The 21,722-nt window shown below is 38.3% G+C and overlaps 1 long non-coding RNA gene across 1 annotated transcript in view; it reads right to left on the bottom strand.

Moving 5' to 3' along the window:
• Positions 1-21,722, bottom strand: part of LOC142870956 (uncharacterized) — a 311,203-nt gene that overhangs the window by 231,293 nt on the left and 58,188 nt on the right. Inside the window, exon 3 of the long non-coding RNA XR_012919305.1 lies at positions 12,185-12,253. This is a non-coding gene — a long non-coding RNA (uncharacterized LOC142870956). The remainder of the gene's footprint in view (positions 1-12,184; positions 12,254-21,722) is intronic.

Below are 21,722 nucleotides of genomic sequence, written 5' to 3'. Positions count from 1 at the left end.
ATATGTTGTTCTGCCCTTTTCTCACTTTGAATTACTTCTTCCTCCTGGCTCCCCCCACCACCTCCTTGCCCGTCCCCTGTCCTGATTTGAAAGCAGAGTTGGAAATTCTCTAAAAATTGGAAGTTTTGAAAAATAAAAACCTGCAGAGCCTTCTCTCCATCAGTTAATAAAAATGCAGCCTTTTTTCTAGCTGTTCTTGCTTGTAGAGGCTCACTTATCCTGAACTAGTCTTTTTTTTTTTTTAACTGAACAAACATTAAAAATCTGTCAGCAGGTATTTTTCAATGTGAGAGGCCTCAAAAAGGCAACAGAAAATCTATTTTCTTTACTCGAGATATTTCTGCTATGATGTTGATTCTCAGCCTATTTCAAGAAGAACTAAGTATCCCAGGGGACTGATTATAAACTACAGTGTCTTTCATGACTAAATAGTCAGCTTGAATCTGTCCCTTCTTGGCACCAAACTTAAATTTATGCAAGCTAAAGAATAGCTGGGTGAATTCTTTCCCAGGAAACACTGCTGAGAGGCCTTGAAGGCTCTGGGATCCTAGATCAAGTCCTTATCAGTGTGTGTCTTTGGGCAAGTTCTGCAATGTTCCTTTGCCTTAGTTTCCCCACCTCTATGGGGGACCAATGTTGATGAAAGCCCCTAACTCACCTTAGGAGAGGCTTAGTTCTATCCCTTATTGTCTATGCATCCTTGAACAGTCTCTTAATGTCCTTGCTCCTTAGTTTCCCCCTCTATACATGGGAATGATGCTGATGAAAGCACCTAACTCACCTCAGAAGAGTCCTTGGCACAAAGGCAACTCTCAAAAAGCATCAATTGCACTGAAATCACATGTTAAAAGGGCAATAAATTAATCTAACTTGCTACAATTCCTACTAATTTCATTTTCACATTTCTCTTGATATTAATCACTCCATATTAATCACTCTTCAATAATTTTTTGGTAGAAAAATATGCTATATAACAAAAGCAGGTTATAGAGATGCTTTGGAAGGTTCGTGTTCCCTTCATCTATAGCAATCTGTTCAGAAAAGTGGGGAACCAGCTCCCTGAGGTTAGGCATGCATAAGCTGTTGATCCAAAGGGGCCAATTTCAAAAATCTCTCAGAGTCAGAGTTCTTGGGCCTGAGCCTGTCAGAGTGAGAACCCAGGGTAACTTAGCAATGAATTCAGCAGTTAAATTCCCTAGACTAAACCTTATGCTCTCACCCTATATACTAACCCATGCACAGCTAAATTATCTCATCCACAACTTCAATCTCTGACTCAACTAAAAAATAAATATCTATAAAGATAACAGTCTCCCAGCAAGCCAAGTGCATGGTAGTAGGCAGTGTGTTTGCTTAGTGTCTCATGAATCAGTATCAGAACACTTCTTGACCCTGTAAAACTTTGGGCAAATTACTTGCACTATTACAGTCTCATCTTCTATATATGAAAAATAGGGATAAGAATATCTGCCCTGGAGGGAGGTCAAGATGGTGGACTAGAAGCAGCCAGCATCTGTGGTGAGTAGACAATCAATTTCAGATGAATCGTCAAAGAGAGAGCATTGAGAATCAACAGAGAAGTGACAGCAGGCACCCAAAATGAAGGAGAAGGAAGTAGGGAAATCTGCTCAGTGGGCTTAGAGGTACTTTGGGTAGGCACCTACACATGGGGTGTGTGCGGGCAAGTAAGAGGACCCCAGGACTCCACACTTGCCCCATAGACATTGCTATCCGAGCTTCAAGAGGGCCCTTCTTCCTGCAGGCCTCTGGACTGACAGAGGGAGCTGCCTCGAGACTGTGCAAGTTCATTGCTCCAGAGAGAAGGCACAGCAGGACCCCACTGGCTTCCCAACACTGGACCCTGCAGCCAGTGCCATTTTGAGGGCCCAGCCCCAGAGCACTGCATTTACCCTGGGGCCAGACCACCTCCTTACCACTGCTGCAGGGCCAGGGAGGGGAGCAGGGAGGACAGGAGCTCTCATGTGCCCTGAGAGTGTGTGCTACAGGTCACTGCCCCCAGGGGACTTGGGTGGAGCAAATGCCTAGGGCTGCTGGCATCCTTGACACTCACACCCTTTGAACCAAAGATTGTGCAATAGCAGATTATTTAGTTTCCATGCATTTATATAGCTTTAAGAGCTCCTCTTGGAATTGATTTCTAGTTTTATTCCACTATGGTCTGAGAAGATACGTGGTATGATTTTTTTTAATTTGCTGAGACTTGTTTTATGGTCTATCTTGGGAAATGTTCTATGTGCTGATGAGAAGAATGTATATTCTGCAGTTTGCAGGTAGAAATGTTCAGTAAATGTTTGTTAAGTCCACTTGTTCTAGAGTCTTGTTTAAATCCAGTGTTTCTTTGTTGGTTTTCTGCCTTGATGATCTGTCTAGTTCTGTCAGTGGAGTGTTGACATCCCCCACTATTATTATGTTGCTGTCTATTTCATTTCTTAGGTGTAGTAGTGTTCGTTTTATGAGTCTGGAAGCTCTAGTGTCAGGTGTGTAAATATTTAGGATCACTATATCTTCTTGTTGAATGGGTCCCTTTATCACTATATAACAGCCTTCTTTATCTCTTTTTACTGTTGTTGATTTAAGTCTGTTTTATTGATACAAGAATAGCTACTCCTGTTCATTTTTGGTTTCTATTTGTATGGAATATTTATTCCACCCCTTCACGCTGAGTCTATGCAACTCTTTGTGAGTTAAGTAGGTTTCATGGAGATGGCAGAAATTTGGGTTGTGTTTTTTTTATCCACTCCAACAATTTATATCTTTTAAGTGGGGCAATTAGACCATTTATATTCAATGTTAATAGTGACAAGTGAGATACTGTTCCAGTCATCATGCTGATTGTTAACTAGTTGCTTTATATTCTCCCTTGTGTCATTGTTTTATAAGAGCTGTTTGTTTCTTACTTTTGACTATATTTACACTGGTGAGTATTGGCTGTTATTTTCAGTGTTCAGAGCACTTTTGAACACTTCTTGTAGGGCAGGTCTAGTGGTGACAAATTCCCTTAGCATTTGCTTGTGTGGGAAAGATTTTATTTCTCCTTCATTTACAAAATTTTGTTTTGCAGGATATAAAACTTCTTGGCTGATAGTTTTTCTGTTTAAGAGGACTAGAGATGGGACCCCAGTCTCTTCTGACTTGTAAGATTCCTGATGAAAAGTCTGCTGTTAGTCTGATGGATTTTCCTTTGTAAGTTATTGATGCTTTCACCTTGCAGGATTTTCTCCTTCACTTAGACTTTGGTCAGACCAATAGCTATATGCCTTGGTGATGTCCTATTTGCAATGAATCTTCCAAGAGTTCATTGTATCTGGATGTCTAAATCTCTAGCAAAACCCAGAAAATGTTCCTTCAATATTCCCTCAAATGGTTTGTAATGCTTTTTGCTTTTTCTTCTTCCATCTCAGGGATACCTATGATTTTTATATTTGGGTGTTTTACATAGTCCCATAATTCTTGGAGACTTTGTTCATTTGTCTTTATTCTTTTTTCTTTATTTTTAACTGACTGGGTTAATTCAAAAGCCTTGTCTTCAATCTCTGAAATTCTTTCTTTTCCTTGGCTTAATCTGTTGTTAAAACTTTCCACTGTATGTTAAAATTCCCTAAATGTTTCTTTCACTTCTGCTGTGTAATTTCTTTTTTTAATTTCTGTCTCTTTGGTGAATTTTTCATTCATGTCTTGAAGTATTTTTGTTGTTGTTGTTATTTCTTTGTGTTGGCTTTTGACATTCTCATCAATCCCATTGAGCTTACTTATGATTTATATTTTGAACTCCATGTGTGACATTTTGAAAATTTCCTTTTTGTTGGAGTCCATTGCACAAAAGCTAGTGTGATCCTTTAGGGTGTCAAAGGAGCCTGTTTCTTCACATTGCCAGAGTTCTTATGCTGGTTCCTTCTCATCTGAAATCTCTTCTCTCAGTTCAAAACAGATAGCTTTGCAGTTCACCTATTCTCTTCTGGGAGTTCTACCATAGAGAGGGAGAGGTACATGGTCTTTTGGCTCATGCAGGTAGTTTTCCACTGTGGTGTTGCTGGCACTTTGGGTCAGTTGGACCTCAGATCCCTGAGAGAGTGTTCAGGTGCCAATGGTGGTGGACTAGTTAGGTAATCCTAAGTTCCCAGCACCTAGATAGCATGCTTGAGTCCTGCGAGGACCAGAACAAGACCAGGATGGCAAATTTGCCCTCAAGCCTTCCTGAGTTTAGGTGCTGGCTATGATAATGAGGGTGAAGTAATCTTCTTTCCAGGAGCATGCTCAAGCAGGAGAAGGGTGGATGCACAGTGAGCCTGTGACAGGAGGCTGGACCTTTCCTAATGAGGTTAGTAGAGGTAGACAGCTGTGGGATGCACATGCCACTCACACCTCCTTCTCAGCAGTGACAATGGTCTCTGTCCTCTGGGAGCACAGAAGTGGCCAGATGCTAGCCCCTACCCTAGCCCATTTGCAGCAGAGGTGGTAGAAGCAGCTCATCCTGCTGTATGCAGGGCTACCAGACTGGCTGTGGGCTGTGGCTGAAATGGTCCAGCAGGGGAGGTGTGGTGGTGCCAGGCACTTGCCTCCAGAGAGTATAGGATCCTAGCAGAAGAAATAGGCAGCTCAGAGAAAGGACTGCTAGCCCCACCCTCCCTCAGGGGAGGTGGTAAGTTTTGTCCTTGGGGCACATGAAAGCACTTGCCATGGCTTTCTAGAGAGAAAGGTGTGAGTCCCATGATCCATGGAAGCCCGGGTGTGATAGGTACTCTGTCAGAGTTGGGGAAGCTGCTCTTAGTGCCCTGGCTTAATTATCCCCTGAGGAACCCTCACTGATCCTGAGCAAAAACAGCTGTGCCTGCATTGGCAACAGTGGGTGGGGGAAGGGAGGAGGAGAAGGTTGTAAATGGTCGGGAGCTGGTGCCCTGATCCCCTTTGTCCTGTGGGGCCTTCTAGCATGCAGCACTCTCCCTCAGCAGGAAGCAGAATGCCCTATATGCCCAAGCTCTGGGAGACCCACATTTTCCCAGGGATCAACTGGTCCCTTAAGGCTACTGCCATCCAAGTGGGTGCTAGAGAGCATTGGCTGAGGATCCAATGATGTAGAACCCCAGGGTGTGAAATTCCTGGGTCTGGATAGTGGCAAAAAACACTGCCTGTCCATGAAGAGAGGGAAATGAGCCTCACCCTCCATGTAGAACCCAGGCACAGTGAGTTAAGTATTATTGGGTATGTACCCCCCTGTAAGCCTAGAACTGGCCATTCTGCAGCACATCTATGCCAACATTTCATGCTTGGGAGATGAGGTGGCTATATCCACAGTGTTGGGTGGTTGTAGGAAAGGAGCTCCCTGTCTCCATGTCTCTTCCAGGGCTCTGGTACTGCTTCTACTCTGTGGTGGAGACACTCTCCTACCCTCTGGACTCCTCTTGGAATTGACCTCTCCACTGGGCAGGGATACAGATAACTTTGGATCACAAAACAGGAGCTCTCTGGTCCAGGGGAGCGTCCATTCTATTTCATCTGTCCTTAAATGCATTAGCAGTACTTTCCAGTCCCCCTGGGGCAACATGCTCTACAGGTCAGAACTCTGGGAATAATGTCCCTTTATGTGGTAGAACTGGGTCACATGAATCCTCCTAACTGAAAGGGAGTCTGGGAAACTATGTGAAAGAAAATAGAACTGTCATAATTGGCTTAGACAATGGCACATTACTTTAAAACAAGTTCAACTTTATGTAAGAAGGGAACAACTACGTTGTTGCATAGCATTTGCCACATATCTATAAAATATGTAGTTAAGATGTATTTATCTTTATGAGGCAAATGCAATACTCTGTTACTGCTAGAACAAAATACCACAAACTAGGTGGCTCATTAACAACAAAAATTTATTTCTCATAGTTCTAGAAGTTGGGAAGTCCAAGATCAAGGTGCTGGCAGATTCATTGTCCAGGGAGGGTCCGCTTTATGGTTCATAGACAGTCATCTATTCTCTATGTCCTCATATGATGTATAAGTCTATGTGAGTATATGTGAAGTATAAGTGAGTACCGTGGGATCTCTTTTATAAGGGTACTAATCTAATTCATGAGGCCTCCATCTTCATGAGCTAATCACCTTACAAAGGCCCCACCTTTAAATGCCACCACATTGGGATTAGGTTTCAACATATGTCCCCCAATATGTTTGTGGAGGACATAAACATTTAGTCCATTGCAATAGCTATATGTCTTGATATTTCATGATACATGGTAATTTCTCTTCTCCTGTGGACACAGTATTTCCTGATGGTGGTGTCATGGTGGCAGAGGTGATCTGTTGTGAAGTAAAAAGGACAGAAGGGGTCTCTCTTTTGGTTGTACTTTGTTAGAGGAATTCTACAATAGTGTTGTTCATTCCACAATGTGTTAAAAGGTCAATAAAAAAGTCCTTTCTGCATTCACCCATTGTCCTCTCTTGCACTAGAATTAAACATGTATCCTGAGAGATGGAAGCAACACTGTGGAGGGAGGACCAGACATTGTGAGGTCATTTTATGCCTATAATAGGAAAGTAGAGAAAATAAAGGGGAAGCAGAGATGTCAGGGTAATTCTTGCTAGCCCAACCCACACAACTACATTTTGATAAGCAGTAATGGCACAGAGGCAGGGCTTGCTTCATGGTTCTGTGGCCTATACAGTTTAACAAGTCCTTACACTTGGTTTAATGCTCTTCTGTCACCACATTGAAATTCTTAATAATATTTGAACAAGGGACTACACATTTTCATTTTGTACTGAGCCCACAAAATATATAGCCAGTCCTATATTGAGGTAATGGAAAGCCAGATGTGATATCTCTACAAGATTCCCTGCCTGATAAAAATATGTTTTCTTAGACTTTTATCCATTCCTATAATCAGTGCTTTCGGGGTCATGTTGTCAGTCTAGTCTATGTGTGGCAGTTCATACATTCTGCCTGACTATGTAATTTCAGTTTTCCTGACACTGGTAATTTCCTCAGAAACATTCAGATGAAAAATAAATAAATTCCTTTTCAAATCTTACCAAAGTAAGAGAGGCTGCCTCTTTGACACTCTCTAGCACAACCTTATGCAAAGGCTCAGCCCTGAGATGGGGATCAGGCTGTGCCTATGAGGCATGCAGAGTAGATCAAAGGCCATATCATAAGCTAAGCAAGTCCTAAGATTTTCCAAAACTAGAGAAGAATTGCTTCTGCTGCCTCCAGAGCATAGGAAAGTCCTGAGCAATTCTACCAGCACTCAAGGCATATAGAAGCTAATCTAGGCTGTAGGCCAAAAGGCTCAAGAGGGCAGCAGTTCTTGGGAAGCTTCCATGAATTCTACAGAACATCTCTGAGACTCTGAAGGATCCAAGAAAGCACCAGGACATCTTTAGGTTCTCATCCTCCCACTCTTGTTTGAATAATCTCAGGTATAAAAGAAAACAACTACATTCTCCCATCATCTGGAGATGTTCCTCCAATAACAAAGTAGAAGAAGGAGTAATGGGGCAGGAGAAATGAGAAAGCAGAAAAATCTTTCAAGGCAGGAGAGGCTGTCAACATTGTGAAATGCTATAGGGATGAAGGAGGATGAAGCCAAAGAAAAAACCATTAGCAATTGGACCTTGTACAGGCAAATTTCCTAGAGTGGTAGAGGTTGATGGCAGGACCTGAGGAGAGAATGGGAAATGTAAAAAGAAAAGAGCTCATTTATTGTGTAAACGTTTTCTAATTATTTTGATGAAGACAAGAAAAAAAGTAGAGTGATAGGTCAAGTGATTATCACTGGCAGGGGAAGGAAGATGAAATAAAAGTTTTCCTCAGCTCTGTATCACAGAGAACTCAGCCAGACATTTGGTTCTCTTCTAAATATTCTAAATATATAAAATGCTCATTCTTAATAACAATAATCTGGTAAAATGTTCAATAGATAGATAAACACTACTGAAACTCTTTTCTTAAATGCTAATGAAAAATAATATAAAATATTCCTTTCCAGTTTCTTAAAGAAAATAATGCATATGTGAGGCAAAAGTAAAGAGAAGCAAATATATAGTTATGCTCTAGAGGAAAGTCATGGTTCAAAAGTTAAATGACTATATCAGAAGTGATGCTAACCTAAGAAGTGAACAAGAAAACTCCATTAGTATGGTTTTTCTTTCCTCTGAGCGATAGTGTTCTATCCCGTGAGAATGCTAGAGGAATTTTACAGCATAAAGGTTTCCCATTTATTGCAGTGATTCTCCTCCATTGCAGAGGTTTTTTTGGTTTTTTTTCAAATAAAGGTACTCCTGCTGTCCATCGTGGCAAAGTTCAAATAAGTCAGTGTTTCTTACTCAGGCCTAAAGCCAAAGTCTCTGAGGCAACTGCAAGGTGCCATATGGTACTGCACCTGCTATAAGCTCGTTTTCACTTCTGTCAGTGAGTTCAGAGTCCTGGGACAGCATGGGCTACCTGCTAAGTGCTTATGCCATAAGTGTGTGTAAGTCAAATTCCTTTGTTTTCCAGCTTTCTATACTAACCTTTTTACCTTGGTCTCCAAAAGAGTAGAAAAACTGTGTGCAATGATGCAGATATGGCATATTCTTAGAAGACTTCTTTCCCAAGTCACTAAATATTATTGGAGGTGGGGGGAGGCATTTTGGCAAAGCCTGGCATAACAATTGCTCAATATGAAATTGCTAAAATTAAACTGCATTGTCAAAAACCAAATATGCAAAGACTGCTTCCTCTTTTGCAATGACTATATTTCTCTGGGTACCCAAAAAGCCTGTTGCTTTCTATATCATTTGTATTCTGACTCTTATCTGGCATTAAAACTCTGATATAGATCTGCAAATAGGATATCCAGGTATAACTAGTAACAGCTACCACAACTGTCATGGGAAATCTTAAGCTTTTGGCAAGACGTTGCATGATCATCATTTGCTTAGCTTGGCAGATGGTAGTTCACATGTGTTTACTGGAGGCTAGTAGAGTAGCTAAGAGATCAAGCTCTAGATCCAGACTGTCTGGGACTGTATCACAGCTCCACCATTTACTGTGTGACTTTGGGCAAGCTGCTTAACATCTATTAGCATCAGTTTCCTCCTCTGTAAACAGGGATAATTCCTACCTGATGAAGTTGTTATAAAAATCAGATAAAGTCTTGTGGGAGGTGCTTTGCACACAGTAAAGTCCAAAAGTGTTACTTTTTACTATTAATAGGAATGTACTTTTCTCCCATTATTTTTAGTAATGTTATTCTTTGCACCATCCTTCCAGAACTTAGTCCTCATCTTCAGAGAGGTAGAGTCACAATTTGGACTTGCCCCTAAAGGAAATATTGAAAGTCTAATCCTGCCTCCTCACTGACCAAAAAAACACAAACTATTTAAAAGTTCCTGCAAATTATCAAAGATTGTACTTCATTTGGTTTTGGGGATACATTGTTTTCCTTTAAATAACCAACCATAAATTGGGACATTCACTTCATATACACTGGATTACAATGTCATGGATGTGGCCATTTTGGGGTTATGATAAAAGCAGCAATTAAGAAACTGGTGAAAGGAAACACTATCAACAAGAGAATATTTTCTCCTTTCTAAATGTCACACATGGTGATCGAACTTTGAGGCCTCATAATAATTCTTCTGCTTGCACAGTAGACTGGCATTTTAAAAGCATCTTCTCATGCAAGTTACCCACAACAATCTCGGTAAAAGAGAACAATCAGTGATCACTTATCCTTTCCCAAATATAGAAGCTGATGCTGCTGGAGGTCAGGTTTTTGTCCAGGGCCACACTGCCAGTTAGTGATTGGTCAGGGGCTTGAACCAACCCTTCTTTTCTTCATGGCTGGTGCCCTTTGTCATCGTCCAAGATCCCTCCAAAATACATGAGCTAACCAATAGGAATGAGGGACACACTAATCCTTTAATTTAAATTGTTTCAAAACATTGAGACTTAAACAATATCAGCCAAATCAACTGAAGCCCTTACAGCATCCTGGGTCATTTACTGGAGGAGTCTGAGTCAGTTCCATAGTTCCCTAAGTTTTACTGAGTACTCAGAAAAGCAATGAGCAAATCCTTCAAGTATTTAAAAAATGTTTCTAGGAGCACAAAGAAATATGAAAGACTACAGTTTTTAAATCTACCATGTGTTCACGGTAATCCCTCTCACGCTAAGAGCCAATAGCTGCAGCAGGCCCTTTTTCTATATCAAAAAATCCCATCAACTTAAAAGTAAATAATAACTATAATAATGTTTTAGTTCTTTATCCAAAATACATTAAAACTATGCACAAAGGGTCAACATGTTCCAATTAGTAATATTAAAGTTTGAGATCATTTTAGATCAAGTAATAGCTAGGAAATAAGATAATTTACTTGGATTAGAATATATTAGAAGTGGTTTTATGAAGGAAGCTCCTACTATATATTGATTTTTATCTGCTTAAAAACTAGTATTTTAATTAGCTTTCTTTGGTTACTGGCAAAGGATGCTAGGTTAGAATGCATGATCCCAGCCCTTCTGAAGAAGCAATGTGATATCAAATAAAAAGTGTGAAGTTTGGAGATGAATAACCTTGGCTTATCTCCTAGATCTTTCAATTTGCTGAGAGCTTTGCAAAGGTCCTACTCATGGTCTAGAAGAGAGGAATGATAATGACATCTCACCAGGTAGCTGTAAAGATTAAAATAATTTATGTGAAGGGCCTGTAGTGTTTATTATTATGCTTCTGACTACACAGCACTTTTTGAACACCCTTCCTCAGTTTGGGAAATTTCTCATCTTATGGCCCGTCCTTCTGAAAATGTAAACCAAGAACCCTGACCGTCTCTACACCCCAGGTACAGACACAACTTAGCCATACCACCAACCCCCCACCCCCCACAGTCAGATGCTCCTCCCAGCAAGCACTTCCAGTTTTGGCAGTAGGAGCTGGGGCCAGTCCACTGCAGCAGTGCCAATAGGATCTCACTGGAATAATCCAGCAATGTAATTTCAGCTAATATCAGTTCATAAACTAATGTAATTTAATAAACCCTTTGGCAAGACTGTTGGAGTGATTTTTGTTATTAGCAACCAAGAAACCCTGATCAAAGCAGAATCTATTCTCAAATATGGCATGAAGTACACATCCAACAAATGATAGTTCTCCATCACCCCTCTGTATTGCATCTACTATATTAAAGAGTATTTCCTATTAGCAATTAACTTTGGCTGAATACTTATTATGAGCCAGAAAAATAAGAAAACTAAAGCATAGTGGTTATATTAATTATCAAAGTTCAAATGGCTAATAAATGGTAGAACCCAAATTGGCTCATCATCATCATAAACAAAACCTACTTTATAAATAAAGAAACTGGGGCACAGAGAAGAAGATAACCTCTCAAAATCACAGAGCTCATGAGCAAAGCAGCCAGGATTTCACAATATACTACTATGCTTTCCTTTAACATCAATCGTATAGCACTGGGGCTTATCTTTTTAATAATACCTACCAATTACAAAGACAATTCAAATCTTGGTATCTAGAAGAATTCTCTCTTTGGACTTTTTTCCATAAGCATAATAAAAAGCCCCACACTCCTCAATGTGAATGGAATCCTATCTTTTGATCCTCGAATTGTCCTCAAAATGAGTTCATGCAAGTGGCATATTCTATACTTGAAGAGTAACGAACGAAGTCATTATTCTTTGATCGATCCTGATGCCCTATTATCTTCCTCTCTGGAACTACAGACTGTAAATTAAATAGTCAATAAATCTCACAGGGTTCATTATAGTTATAGATTCTGGACATCAATTCCTGATTTTGGTACTTCTGTTGATTAGCTGACTATATAGCACCAAACAAGTGAAAACAGTCCTATCTATGAGATGCCCTTTACTACTGAAAGCTATAATTCTCTTTGTTATATACTACCTCTATTAAAGACATTAAATGTAGCTTTAGCACTAAGGATATCGAAGTAATTGCTGTTGTTCTGATGGCAAAATAGGTAAGAGCCTGTTGCAACACATAGCAGACACTCAATAGGTCTCAATTAATTTTTTTTTAAAAAAATGAATACTTATGATGCCCATGCTTTGTACTGAATTTTATGCTAAACACAATCTACAGATTTTATTTTGTAACTGGAAACACCTTTTTTAAAAACAAGGAAGACAAGATTTCAGCTTTGAGCCTACCAGGTCAGATGCTTGGAAACGTTCAAAACATTACCTTCTCAATTTCTTCCTTTTGAGCTTGTTACATTCCTGGAAATACAATAAACAGAAAGCATAAGAACCAGGGGCACAGGAACAAAAAGCTGTTCACAGTGTTCCTGTTCACATTAGAAACAGGAAATCATAAAACTTGAAAGAATATTCTTGGTCTCATCTCAACTACAACCAAATCTGAATGACCTAAGGGGTAATTTGGCTACATGTAAACACTTTACATTCATTCGAGACATCAGACCTCTCTTTTGACATCTCCAGTATATGAGTGACACAGTTCGGCATATGCATATTCTGCATATGCCAGATGCACAGGTTCAAAAGTAAAAAAACTAGACAACAATTTGAATGTTTGAGAAAAAGAAGTTAGAATCCTTTTTTACTCAGTCCATTTGATCATATATTTTGTCCTCATTGCTTTGCAATTTCGTTTCTTTTTAAGAACAAAAGGAAGCACCAAAAAGAGTAGTGAATCTCTTTGGGTCATGTTGGGACAATAAAAGCACATAACCGAAGATTGGCAAGTCACAGGGAACATTTCAGGGAGTGTGCTGCAGTCTCCTAATACAATAAAGCCTGAGGCCTGCTGTCTCCAGACCTGTAACAGCAGAGGCTGCAGAGGCTGTTGGATCCTTGAAGTTTCAAAGCAAGTTTATATGAGCTGATTACCAGAGAGGCCTGACACTAAAGAGACACAGCATATGTGTATTAAAAGGCTGGGAACACAGGAAGGGCTCTTCGGAAAAAAGATGTGGAAGTCACATGAAAATGCCAACAAAAAGGAGAACTGCCTTCCTTGGCTATATATGTAGATAATCACCCTCAGCTAATTATGCTAAATGCCAAAGAGCTAACATCTTTCCTGCAGACCCACAAGGGAGATGGGAGAGGAAATACTGGTAGGATTCTTGCAAGGCTGAATTTCCGAAGCAACTTCAAAGGGAATTGTAAGGAAGATGTGAGAACACCAGGGGAAATCAGTGCTGTATGTGCAAAGGAAATGTTTCACTGTACAAAGCTAACTGTTCTTTTGTACACTTGTTCCAACAAGAGATTCATTAAAGCTTAATTGAAACTTACATAGTTATCATACATGACAGAACACGTGACATGCAAAAGCAGGCCACCAAGATTTGGGAAGATGTCCCAGTGTTCCTTGGTCATTGACAACTTATTCTTAGTAAAAGGAATTTAAAGTCCTGTTTATTCTACTATTTATCACCCTCTCTCCTAATTTTTAACTAAAACTCCAAGTCACTAAGGTGAGCTATAATTTTGATTAATTTGGAATTAAACAGTTAGGATGCGATATATTTAACCTTCTCAAAGGGAATTTTTCCTGCCAAAGGGACTCTTCCTAACCAAAGTCAATCTCCAATTGGTAGATGATTCTCCCTTCACTCTCCTAAAGGCAGGCATTTCAGACTAAACAAACTTTCTGTCAGCATTCCTTAAAATATGCCTTGGAGGTGACTGCATGTTCTGACTAAGCCTGACACTAGCTGTAATAGGTACTTTGCATTTGTACCCTGAATCCCCTCTGGTGCTAATTAGTATTTGTAAAATGGATATTTTTTATAGCTTTTCATCACCAAAGTACATTAAGTACCAACATTTATAAAAGATTTTGAGACTCACTGAAATAAAAAACTAAGGTGAAATAATCTTTTTATTCTTTATGAAATGTAAGAAAGATTTTAGTACAACATGATTATATGATTTTATAAATTATATAAAATTAAATATTTAATTATAAGGATCAAATTAAAAATTTACTTATCAAATAGTCTTTTTATAAAGCATTAGAAATAAAGTGTACAATATTACATCTTCTCATCTCTCTTCTGAAAATGAATTTCAAAGAAAATATAAGCCTATTAATTATCTATCTTATATAACAACTTGATTCTATACAAGTTGTTCATTGAATGATTTAGGTATCTTTAAAATGCCCAATTCAATATGACACATAAAATGACACATAATATGACACATAAAAAATTGTGAAAGAGAAATGAACTTAGCATATCTGATTTAGATATTCATTTTTTTTAATTTTTAGATATTCATTTTAGAATTAGATATTCTAAATATTTAGAATATCTAATATTAATATTAATATAGAATATCTAACAATATCTAAATATTAATATTTAGATATTCGTTTTAGAATTTTTAGATATTCATTTTTTAAAATTTTTAATACTTCAAGGAAATATGAGCGTACAAACATTTTGGTTGCATTTTATATCTTTGCCTCCCCCTAGCAAGGGTTAGAGGTATGCCCCTCCCCTCCACAATGCTCACCACATCCCTCAGCTGTGGGTCTACACCCCCCAACCCCTGAATCCCTAGTAAACACCACCACCATCTGAGCACCATAGTGTTAATCAGTCAGGACCAATTTGATGGCGAGTACATGTGGAGCCCATTCTTCCAATATTGTGTCACCTCACTTTGGATAATGGGCTTAAGCTCAATTTAAGTAAGAGAAATCTTAAAGAAATTTAAAGAGGTAAGAAATTTTACATTGTATCTTGAGCCAAGAGCGAAGATACACTCCTACACTGCTGGTGGGACTGCAAACTGGTTCCACCTCTGTGGAAAGCAATATGGAGATACTTTAAAGTGATACAAGTAGTGCTACCATTTGATCCAGCAATTCCACTACTGGGCATCTACCCAAAAGATCAAATGACACTCTACAAAAGGGACACCTGCACTCAAATGTTTATAGCAGCACAGTTCACAATCACAAAGTTGTGGAAACAACCCAGGTGTCCATCAGTATATGAGTGGATTAATAAAATGTGGTATATGTATATCATGGAGTATTACTCAGCTTTAAGAAACAATGGTGATATACCACCTCTTTTATTTTTCTGGATAGAGCTGGAACTAAGTGAAGTATTCTACTAAGTGAAGTATCTCAAGAATGGAAAAACAAGCACCACATGTACTCACCAGCAAATTGGTATTAAAGGATCAATACCTAAGTGGACATATAGGAATAACATTTATCGGGTGTCAGACGGGTGGGAGGGGGGAGGAGGGGATGGGTATATACAAACATAATGAGTAAGATGTGCAACGTTTGGGGGATGGTCATGCTTGAAGCTTGAAGCTCTGACTCAAAGGAGGATGGAGGGCATGGGCAATATACGTAACCTTAACATTTGTACCCCCATAATACGCTGTAATAAAAAATAATAAAATTAAAAAAAATCAGAGATCTAGTAAGTTATAGTCTCGTCATCATTTCTTACACTAAGTATGATGGTTAATTTTGTATCAATTTGACCATGGAGTCCCCACATACTTGGCCAAATAGTCCGTGTCGGTCTGTGAGGATATTTTTCAATAATACTAACATTTGAATCAGTAGACTAGGTGAAGCAGATTTCCCTCCTTGATGTGGGTGGGCCTCATCCAATCAGCTGAAAGCCTAAACAGACTAAAAAGGCACACACACACATAAGGGGGAACTCCTCCTGCCTAACTACTTGAGTGGGAACATTGCTCTTTTCCAGCTTTCAGACTCAAGAGTGAAGCATTTCTAGGGTCTTCTTGAGCCTTCCAGCAAACCAACTGGAACACCAGCTTTCCTGGTTCTCAGGCCTTCAGACTCTGACTCAGATTGGAATTACACATCAACTCTTCTGAGTCCCCTGGTCTCTTCCAATGGCAGATCTTAGGACTTCTAAGACTTCATAATCATGTGAGCCAGTTCTTTATAATAAATAAACACATACACACACACACATACACAAACATCCTATTGTATATGGGATGTTTAAATAAAAGTGGAATATTTTCTTCTCTTTAAATTCATACCAACTTCTCTCAAATCAACACCTACTCCAAATTTCCAATAGATTTTTAATTCCGCATATTCTAGAAAGTTATAGTCACCTAAACTTTTGTTGATAGACAGAATCTTTTATAAACCATGGTATCAAATATATAGAGGAAATAATACATTTAGTTTAAAAGTTCCTTACTATTGGGAAAAAGTAAGACATACTATTCAATAAAGAGTGTTGGCATATTTAGAGAAAAATATAGTGGACATTTGTGTCTCATACCAAATATAAATAAAGAGCTAAATATATGGTAAAAACATTACAGTGATAGAAAAAATATAGAATATCTTTTTATAGTCTTTTGGTGGACAAGGTCTACCTAAACAAGACCCAAAACTCAGAAGTCATAAAGAAAAAGGCTATTAGACTGGATTACATAAAATGCTAAATTTTTGTGAGGCACAACCAATTATCCTGTCTCCTTGAGGAACAAGTCATGGTCTTCAGTTCACATTCCCAATTCAGTTAATTAACACTGAAGCTTTGTAGGAGATGCTACCATCATTGGTGATTCTAACAAATCTCTCTCAGTACAAGATTCAAGCAATAAGATCCAACCCCTCTCCAGGCAGAGACACCTCTTGCCTTGCTACTTGTTGCTTCAGGAGCAGATCAAGGTTCTTTGGGGCTCATGGTTTATATAAATTTGAGGGGCTATTTCTAAGAAAAAAGAACATCATATTACAAATATAAAGTTACATATACAAGTGAATTTAAAATGAGAAAATAAATCATAATTTACAAATGAAAAATATTGATACATAAAAATGTTTAAATCTAGAAAAATAACATGATATTTTATTGTCACACTCTATATTTTCCACATTTTTGCTTCCTGTTCTTTAATCACTTTTTCATGACAATTGTGTAATATTATTTTCTAGTAAGGATGAAAGGATAGTGTTTCTTGTACAAAAGTTGATGGAAATTTGTTTTATTATCAGATTCACAAAGATTTTCTTTGAACTTTCCAAGAATGAGCACCAGTGGTCACATTCTCATCCACTTTGATCATGATTTTAGAAGCCATTCCTGCACCAGAAGGCCTAACAATAGCTTAACTATGTATCAAAGTGACTGAGAACCATATATAGCCTACTAACCCCAGGCTAATTAATGAGCCAGCTCATCCTCCCTCTTGCCCAGATCCCAAAAAATGTCCACAATAAATTCAAACTCACCTGCCAAGAAGGGAAATGGGAAAACTGGAATGGAAAAAGACAACAGTTGCAATTTGACTTGATGAAGTATCTTACTTTGCAAATTTTACAAAGGCATGTAACCATATAAAAGCATTGCTAGCATTCCTCATAGAGCCTTGGAAAGTGTCCTTGCCAGCAAGGGGCACTGAAACTGAAGCTTTATTGGATTAACAGCAAAATTCTTCTGTGGTTTCTTTCCAAGACAGGACAAGTGAACAAAGAGCTAGAAGAGGAGGGGCACATGAGTGGCATAAGTAGTGATTTCAAGAAGTCCATATTCACAAATTGGCACATATTCTGGCCACTTCTAGGGAGGGTTGTTGGTATGAAGTAGAGAAGGGAACAAAATCAGAATGAAATGCTGTAGAATATATCACTCAGTCAGAGAGGAGCCATGTGGGAATTGAATATACAGCATCGTACTGCAGACATATGTGTACAGAGCAAATTGATAATGAGGAGGTCTGCTAAGAGGAAGGAAGAAGAGACAAGGGGGAGTCTGGCACTGGCTAAATAATCTACATATATAATTTAGTTTAAATTACAATCCTGGGTAGTATTACGCCCATTTTACAGATAGAACTGAACATGAGACAAGTTATGCAACTTTCCCAAGGACACATCTACTAATTACTAGCCCTGTTTCCCCCACTTTACTGCCAACCTACATTGGTAGTAAAGACTCTCTCATGCACCTCAAATAGCAAATCCCAAAACATATGCACTTTTTAGTACAAGGTGTTGAAGTCAAATAAAATACGTAGGAAAGAATTTCTAAATTTAACATTTTATTTGGGATACAAGAATTGCAATTCAGGTGGTCTTCAGTATGTCTGATGATCAAAGAGGAAACTGGAGGTTTTACAAAAAGGAGAAATATTATGTACTATTTTTCCAGAAAGTTCATTGGCACTAGTAAAGTTTGGGGAAGATGGTAAGCTCTGCTGGTAACACCAGTGAATAAAACTAGTCTTAGAGTTGCAATAGGTTGTTTCAGAAGCCATTAGATAAAACTAGTTTCAGGGGACAACAGGTAGTTTGAGCAGCCAGAGAATTATATTCCTGGAGAAACGTTATGTGCCATAAGTGTTTCTCCCCTTGGCTTCTTGACTGTTAGCTGGGTATGAAAAGAATGACCCAATTTGTATGATCAACTTTCACAAAGGTCACAGCCATTCAAATTGGCCTATCAAAGTGACTAAATCAGTAGTTAGAGAAAATTATGTTATTTAAACTATCATCAATCTTGTATAAAGCTGTTGAGGACAAAGGAGGGAGGAATTTCCCAGAAAATGGCAATTTAATAATAAAGCTGTTCTGCAGCTTTCAAGAAAACTTTCCACCTAAATGCCTTTAGAGTAGGTATCTGAGCTTCCTCCTGTGTAATGATATTTGACTGGAGACTATGAGCTTGTGTCAAGTGGGCATTGAATGAGAGATGTCCACTCACCTGAACAGGGGTTTGTCAGCAATTTCCCATAAAACACAAGTCTCACAATAGGCAAATCAAAGTGTGACTGGTATGTAAAAATTAAGTCAATTTACGTATAAAGTGGGTCTAACATAAATGAAAACCAGGCAGAGAGTACAAACATAAATTGTAATAAAAATTCATTTAGAAGAAATAAATAAGGACAGATCTGTGAGGTGAGTTTGGGGAGTCTAAATGTCAGACAGTATTTAGAAATCACAAAATCATTGTTTTCTTCATAATCAGAAAAGAGAGGCAGGGTTAAATAATGACTCATTTACACCTAAGATAACTTAGGTCCATATTCTCCTTTATAGAAATAACACATTCAGCAATAGATATTTCCAGAAGTGAGAGATATATGTATATGTGTATATGTATTTTTCCAGAACTTATTCTTTTGTATATTACCAATATATAGTGATGTTGTAAAAGAGCTAAGAGCAAATATGATAAAGGCAAAGGATGAAGCAGGAAAATTATGTTTAAAATAGAATTCTCAAAAATCAGTGACAGTAAAGGTAAATGATAAGTGAAATTGTATATTTCACAAATATAGTCATATAAAAGAAGATAGCTTCTGAAAGATTAAATTACTCCATTCATTCTGGAGAAAAAAATGAAAGTTTTATTATACATAGATGCTATGAAGTGGAACTAAATTTAGAGTGATCATAAAACTTTAACTTGCTGTCCCAAGCATTTGAAAGTATAACAAATCTCAAGATTGGGCTGCAGAGACGCTTTCAAAACTGTATGTTTGAAATCCATACAGTCACATGGAGTGAAGAATAACAACTGGGATTTCATGGATACATCTAGCTCTTTGAATGTTTTCAGATGAGGGGTGCACAAGCAAAACAGGAATCCACTTGGAAAGTCTTGCCATTTAGAAAACAGTTAACAAATTTCATCCCAGCTCAGGTTTTTTTGGGTTTTTTTTTTGGGGGGGGGGAGTTGACAAACATTTTTAAATTTTAATTTCAAAATATTAATGGGGTATAAATGTTCTTGTTACATGGATACATTGTATAATGCTTAAGTCAGGGCTTTTAGTGTGCCTGTCACCAGAATAGTGTACCTGATAGGTAAGTTTTATTGTCCACCCACCACTCACCCTCCCCATTCTTGGTTTCCATCTCTTGGTTTACATCTCTTTGTGCCTGTGTGTACCCACTGTCTAGCTCCCACTTATTAGTAAGAACATGTGGTGTTTGTTTTTCCATTCCTGAGATACTTCACTTGTGATAATGGTCTCTGGTCAATTAGGAAAAAACCAAAGACATTTTACTTTCTTGCTTGCTTTATGTATTAGATCTTGCCCTTCAACCTTTCTATAGACCTTAGGTTTATCCATATGTCAACCTCACTAATGCAAAGCCCTTTGATGTCTGAACAAGGAAGTGCTTGTGTGTTTTTAAGTATGTGTGTACTTTAAAATAAGCTGCTTTTCTTTGACTTCTTAATCCTTGTCTATAGATCCTTAATTCTCAATAAATAACATTCTTTATAACAACACTGGTCTGTGCAAACATGCAAGCAGAACAACCTAATGGCAGCTATCCATTTCAAGGCAGTCAAACCAGACAGACTGCTGTAACATTTGGATGCCTTCTAAAGGGAAACAAATATCATACAAACAAATATCACAAGTGGGCATTATGACTCAACTTCTGAAACCATTCACTACCCTTATGCTCTCTTGAGAAACAAGAAAAACTTCCCTGAAACCCATCTTAAACTTCCATTCAGCCCTGCTTATAAGATCCTTAATCTTTTTTGTCTTTCTCCTTCCAATGGCTTTCATCTTGGCTACTATCCCCTTGCATAGCATATCTGACAAAATTATATAAAATATAAAAACTCTATTTTTTAAATATAAAAATGGATTCAAATTTACACACTAGTGTCATCAGTTACTCCTTGGTCTTTAAGTGATGAAGCTCATGTGAATTCTTTGTCATGGATTAAAAAATAAATAAATAAATAAGCCATTCAGTTCTCTCTCTCCCATCATGTCTTCAGCCACCAAATTTCTATTAGCTTAGCAGGACTGTGGCAGAAGCCCGTGGTGGCAATGCATTCTAGAAGCTTGTAAGTACACTCACACACAACCTTTTGTAAAGGGATAAAAATAGCCACAAAAGGCATTCATATTTGGCATCCCCGCCACACATCCTTAATTTCTTCTCTTAAAATCACTGAAATCCAGTGATAGATTTACTATCTCTTTCCCTTCCACTTTCCCCATTTAAGCAAGGTTATTTGGCCCTGGACCCACCAATTCAGCAAAAACAATTAATTACCTCAAAGCAAAATTAGATTGTGTTCTATGATATTGTCTCTGTCTGTCATAAAAGAAAATTACAAATCCAACTTATGGGCTGTCATTTTTCCAGACTGTGCTGATAAAGAGCAGGCTTTGTTATTCAGTAAATGTCTCTGTGAACAGAGCACACTATGTAATTTGTGAGGCCCAGTGTAAAATGAAAGCACAGGGCCGCTTGTTTAAAACACTGGAAAAACCAATCCCATTGAAGTTACTAAAAAATATTAGCACATTAATATGAAATATCCAATTTTGACTCAAAAGTATAGCTTATTATATCTCAAACAAGAACCAGTACAATTAATCAAAGTATGTGCCTAAATTATTGACACAATTGTGCCATCTTAATGGTAGCTTGTTTATGCCAGCAGCAAATAAGCCTGGAGAGTGAGTGGCAATGAAATCACAAAAGGCGTTTTATACAGCTTGTTGAGAATTATGTATCTTTCCTTGCAAGAAGTGGTCCAAACCCTGGAAGAAGTGTAGTCAGTTAGTGCAAGTTCTGGTGCATACAGTGGATGACAGAGGGTATCCAAATCCAGCCTCCGTAGTTTGAGCAGCGTTGTTTGTGCAACATGTGGTTGAGGGTTGCCTTGCAAGGGGATTGGCCTGTCTCTATTGACCAATTTCAGCTGCTTAA

This window comes from Microcebus murinus, chromosome 5 (genome assembly GCF_040939455.1).
Source record: "Microcebus murinus isolate Inina chromosome 5, M.murinus_Inina_mat1.0, whole genome shotgun sequence".
Lineage (NCBI taxonomy): Eukaryota > Metazoa > Chordata > Mammalia > Primates > Cheirogaleidae > Microcebus > Microcebus murinus.
This window is presented reverse-complemented; position numbering and strand designations above follow the sequence as displayed.